This window comes from Octopus sinensis, linkage group LG27 (genome assembly GCF_006345805.1).
Source record: "Octopus sinensis linkage group LG27, ASM634580v1, whole genome shotgun sequence".
Classification (NCBI taxonomy): domain Eukaryota; kingdom Metazoa; phylum Mollusca; class Cephalopoda; order Octopoda; family Octopodidae; genus Octopus; species Octopus sinensis.
Genome location: NC_043023.1, coordinates 4,363,837 through 4,369,940, shown reverse-complemented (window position 1 = coordinate 4,369,940; position 6,104 = coordinate 4,363,837). Strand labels below are relative to the sequence as shown.

General features: G+C 35.9%; 1 long non-coding RNA gene across 1 annotated transcript in view; it reads left to right on the top strand.

Moving 5' to 3' along the window:
* The window catches only part of LOC118768128, a 20,749-nt gene extending 15,008 nt beyond the window's left edge, over window positions 1–5,741 (top strand). The window contains exon 3 of the long non-coding RNA XR_005004000.1: window positions 5,594–5,741. This is a non-coding gene — a long non-coding RNA (uncharacterized LOC118768128). The remainder of the gene's footprint in view (window positions 1–5,593) is intronic.
* Window positions 5,742–6,104: the final 363 nt, after the last annotated feature.

Below are 6,104 nucleotides of genomic sequence, written 5' to 3'. Positions count from 1 at the left end.
TTAGTAATAAAAATAAAACGATACAACCATCACATTCAACGTAGAATAAATGATTTTGTATTTTATTTTATTATATTATGTTAATTAGATTTTATTTTTCATTTGAAATTATAAATGAAATTAAAACAATTATTAAAATATATCAAAACTATAAAAATACGTTTAAAAATCATAAAAAATTATAAAAATACGTTTAAACTGGACTCAGTCTCTTTTACACTCCTCACGTTATTATAAAATAAATTATCATTAATTTAATTTCTTATATTTCATTACAGCATCTCCAAAATAAAAAATAAAGAAAATAGTGGGATCTTTAGTGTAATTATAAAAACTCACTGAGCACTCATCACGGAAGAGATGTAAAGGATAATTCGGTAATTGTCGTACATTTCCGTTATTTAATTAATGCGCGCACACACATACACACACACACGCAATTTAAAGATCCAATTAGCTGTAGAATCAACAAAAAGAAGAGAAAAAATCTGCATCCAGTGAAAGATAAACATCAATTTTAATATACAACCGAAAGAGCTATTAAAAGTTTCATACTATTAAGATACTCTTGAACAGGCATATTTATAAAATACGCTATACATCTTAAAGCAATCTTTAAAATTCTGTATTTAAATTGATATATATATATATATATATATATATATATATATATATATAAATTCCTACATATTAAATAACTATTATTTTTTATATACACTCATGTTTTATTTTTTAGACTCGAGAAATTTCAGGACAGTTGAAATTGAAAGCATTTTTTTTGCTCCTCCAACTTCGAAAATGATTCGCAGTCTGGTCTCGTTTCGCCGAGAACTTAATCAGCGATCGATGAATGAATGAGATGAATATGATGTTAACAAAAATAAGTAATAATAAATGAAAAAGACATAATAATCCTTTCCACTACAGAGACACAGGCTGAAATTTAGAGAGATGGGGGGAATCTATTACGTCGACTCCCGTGCTCAACTGATATTTATTTTATATAAAGATCGAAGAAAAAACCATGCGAAATTGACATCGATGGAATTTGAACTCAGAACGTAAGCAGTCGGACGAAATGCCTCTAAGCATTTTTTGTCCCGTGCGGTAACGATTCTGCCAGTTTGTCACCTTAATAATTTAAGGAGTATTTTTTTATTTGACACAGGGGCAGAATTCTGGTTTAAGTACGTCAGAAAACCCCTCTTAAACATTCTTTCTTAAAATCAGAGTTTAAAATAAGGACAGTTCAGACTTTTTGCTTAAATTTCAGTAATTGACTTTGGATGCATCATCTTTCCATTAAGTGTGTTTAACAGGGAAAAATATCAGGAAACATCAATACATTTCAGAGTGACAAACGAGGAAGGTATCTGGTGGTCATGAGATGTGCTAAAAACAACAGCTAAATCGCCCTTAAATCACACAAAATTCCCCCCTTATCATAATCGGATGAATTCCCGTGTGTAAAACAAATTCGCAAAAATTTCCTGAAAATTAAAAAAAATTTTTTTTTAATTTATGAGGGTTTATATAGGAGGATTAAACCCGAAATCCGCCAGCACAGGTTCATGACAAGGACAGTCTACAGTTTGTGTTGAGGTTTTACATAAAAGATGAGGGGAAAGAAAGGGGTAAATCAATGAAATGAGATAATAGTATACATATGTGAACATATGAATGATGCAGTCATCCTGATGCTGGAGAAGGAACCCTACAGAGCCAGGACGACCCTACATATATGTGCCCCACTAACTTGGTTTCCTTATAACTTCCAGGAAAATGTATATTTAATGAAAGTTTCTATAAATATGCTTTAGATGGTGCAGATTCCACTCATATCTGAATTTGTAGAGAAAATTTTCCAAGGATGGGGAGAGGAGTTTTGGAAAATTCACACAAGTCGGTTTCGTTTCCTCATAAATTTTAGAAAAACTGGGAATTTTTTATGTAATTTTCTACAAGTACTTTTCAGAGTAAGTAAATTACAATTATATTGGAATCTGATGTGAAAAAAAAAAGGAAAAAACCTGGTGAGCACACACACACATATGTACTGATGCACATCACAATTCTTTATGAAAATCTCAAGTTTCATTTTGTAGAGACAGGGGTTGGACAAAATAGTGGAAACACCTTAAAATTTCAAACAAATTTATTTTAATATGGGGTAGGACCGCCTTTGGCAGTAAGTACAGCTTGAATTCTATGAGGTATGGACTTGTACAAAGTTTGAATTGTTTCCAAAGGAATTTTTGTCCATTCTTCAGCTAAAACAGTCTCCAGTTCTTGTAGCGATGATGGTGGAGGATATTGACTCCTTACTTGATTTTCTAAAATGCCCCATAAATGTTCGATAATATTGAGGTCTGAGGACTGTGGTGGCCAGATAAGATGTTCAGCTTCACTAGAATGTTCATCGTGCCATTCAGTAACAAATTTAGCTGTGTGAATTGGTGTATTATCATCCTGAAAGATTGCGTTTCCTTCCAGAAACAGTTCTGATTTGATCAGATAAAATGCTTAAATAGTCTTGACTATTAATTCTGCCATGAAGAGAAACCATTGGGCTGGTGGATTTCAAAGATATAGCCCCACCCCCACCAGATCATTGCAGATCCTCCTCCATGTCAAATGCTTCTTTTGGCTGTCTCTACACGTATACTCAGCCGGTAGTCAGAAATAAGGTAAAGGATGACTCATCTGAGAAAATAACATTCTTCCACTGCTCTAGGGACCAATTCTGTAATGCTTAGCAACTCTAAATGCTTAGCAACATTTGTTTTTGAAAGTAGTGGTTTTCTCATTGCAGCCCTCCCATGAAATCCAGCTTTGTGCAGCTCCCGGCAAACAGTTTTTGTGGAAACTAGGTTCTCAAGGTGGTCATTAAGCTCTGCAGCAATTTTGGGAGCTGTACTTTTGTGGTCCTTTCTAACAATTCGCATAAGAGTCTGACGATCCCTATCTGAAAGTTTTGGTTTTCTTCTGAGTTTTGTTTCAACGAGGAGGTTTTTCCCTCTTTCTCAAAGGCTGTCATTACTTTTGAGACAGTACTTCTTGATACACCAAACATTTCAGCTGTTTTTGCTATGCTAGCACCTGCCATACGGGCACCAACAATTTTACCTCTTTGAAAGTCTGATAGATCTGTCATTTTAATGAATTTTAATTACCTTTTTATGATGATATCTATAAAGCAACAGCAATTTTAGCAAAACATATTAAGCAACACTAACAATAAATCAAAAAGCATAAAAATAAACAAGCTTTTGACGGTTTTATAGATATTTCAAAATTAAGATCCTAGGTGTTTCCATTATTCTAAAAGTTATGAGCAAAGAATGTTGTCTCGTGCGAAGTTTCTGAGACTCCTCACTTTGCTCTCTTTTTTTTTTCACTACATATTCTGATAAAATCAGAATCCGCACGGTCTGTAGCATATTTGTAGGAAGTTACATTGAAAAAATATCCATTTTTCTGGAAGTTATGAAGCAACAAATTCAGGCAGTGGCACACATGTTGAAGTCTGCCAAAAGTGTACAAAGCATAGTAAAGTATGTGAACACAAAGATGATGCAATTCTCCTAATACTGGAAAATCACCAGCATAGGAACCCCACAGATCCTGGGTCACCTTGACCACCTTGACCACCAGAGGCCATGAGTCCTTGCCCAACTGATGTTCTCCAATGTATAGACTCATACTTAGAGTAAGAGCCATACACCCTAACCATTTTCTTCACAGTCACCTACCTTTTGATAAATTCACTGGAAGGTAGCACTTTCCTCTCCAGCCTCAATTTCCCTTCCAAGTGGATCTTCAAAAAGTTGATGAGGATTGACTGAAGAGGAAAGTTTTTCTTCATTTTTATTCAGCCTTGTCCACCACACAACCTCCTTTGACTGCTACTTACTGTATTGGTAGGGTTGTTTGATTACACACACACACACACATGCATAGAGTCATATACACATGCAAGCACACATATACATGTATCCACACACATTCACTCATACAAACACATACGTGTGTATACATAAAAAAGTGAAACTAGAATTGGTGGGCTTCTTTCAGTTTCCATTTACTAAATCCTCTCACAAGGATACAGTAGAAGACTGCAATGCAGTGGAATTGAACCCATGTGGTTGGGAAGCAAACTTCTATTGTTCTAAATTAGTGGAATGGTTAGCAAGAATATTAATTAGGAATGTACAAAAACATTGACCTATTTTAAGACCAAACATAGCACTAAATACCAAACTAGCCAAGAGTAACATTAATACGTCATATTGGAATCATTTTGGTCAACTTCATAATCTTTTCAGATGATATCTGAACTGCAGAAATAAACGACTCTGAAAGAAGTTGCACCGATAATTAACACCAAGATGCACACTGTCAAGTGTGCAGTGGCTTTCAGTAGAAATGTGCACAGCTCTAAGTGAAGAATGGTGTATATAACTATATAATAAAACTTAGATGTGCAAATCTCCATTCTCTTGATTTTACAGAAACTATGCAGTCCTTATAAGGACACTTGAATTTACCAAGTGAGGATTAACTGAGTATAGTAAATTTTAACTACCTTGAGTCTCAAGGCTCACTGTGGCTAGCTGGCATTGACAACTGATAAAAGTGAACATGGTAACTGCCAGGATTGTATATCCCTTCAAACCATTTTTGGAAATATTATTTTTGTGCGTGCGCATATATATATATAGCTGCATGTGTATGTATGTATATATGTATGCGCATGTGTGTGTGCATATATATATATATGTGTATGTGTGTGTGTGTATGTATAGGGGGGCAAAAGAAAATGGAGGATTAATGGATGTATGAATAATTTATTTGCATGTTATAAAATGATGAAAATTTCTTTTAAAAACATAACAGTACAAACAAGAGCACTCAGAAAACGCCAACCTCCACCAAGACAACACCAACATCTCCTTATCTCCTCAAAGACATACAGCATCTCAAAAGAGTCCAGAAGCTGGCTACCCGCATGGTTCATGGTCTCAAAAATTTGTCCTACGAAGAAAGGCTGAGGACGCTCGACCTTTATTCTCTTGAAAAACGCCGCCGCCGTGGTGATCTCATTCTCGCCCACAACATCATAAGCGGAAAGTGTAACCTCTCGAAAGAGCTGTTCTTCACTCCTGCTCCGGAGCGTCGGCTGCGGGGTCATTCCGAAAAGCTCTACCTGTGACGATTTCATCTCAGTCGAAGGAGAGGAGCTTTCTCCGTCCGGGTTGCGGATCCGTGGAACAAGCTGCCAGACGAGATGGTGAAGATGCCGACGACCGCTTTGTTCAAAGCCTCCCTGGACCTCAAGTGGCCTGAACTCTTTACATGAACACCACCCTGTACTTAACTCCATGTCCCCCTACATGGCCTTGCTATTTGCTTTTGAGCCAAATTAACTAACTAACATCCATGATTTTTAAGATGAGAATATCTGAAATAAACTGGACAGTTCTCACAAACAAGAGTACTAATAATGAACCCGACCCCTCTCAAACGGAAAAATAATCCAAATATATATATATTACGAGGTGAGAGGAGATGAAATACTAATACAGTGAAGGAGAAGTAGTGAGAGTAATAGCCATGACAGAGAGAGAGTGAGAGAAAGTGATGACAATGAGAAAGATGAAACAAAGTGGCAAAGAGATCATCGTATGAATGAGAAAGGAAGGGGTGATAGATAAATAATGAAGAAAGGAGTGAAAAAGCTGATAAACAGCGTTTGAAGAGTTAGTATATGTGTGTGTGTGTGTGTGTGTGTAAAAGGGAGGTATGTTTGTGTGTACAATGGAAATGGGATGGTAATGTTCAATGCTGAAAGTGTGTGAGTATATGTATGTGCATGCATGTACAAGAGAAATATGTGAAACTTTACATATACATATAAGATAAAAAGAACCGGAAAAATAATCCAGAATCCTTGTCCAGTTCCAGATTGATCCCAAAATCTAATGAGACTGTGCCAGTCACAAGGCCAAATATCCCTGAAAGTTTTATCCAAATCCATCCAGCGGTCCTTGAGATATCTTGTCCACAGACAAACAAACACTACTGAAAACAAATACCTGCTTTCA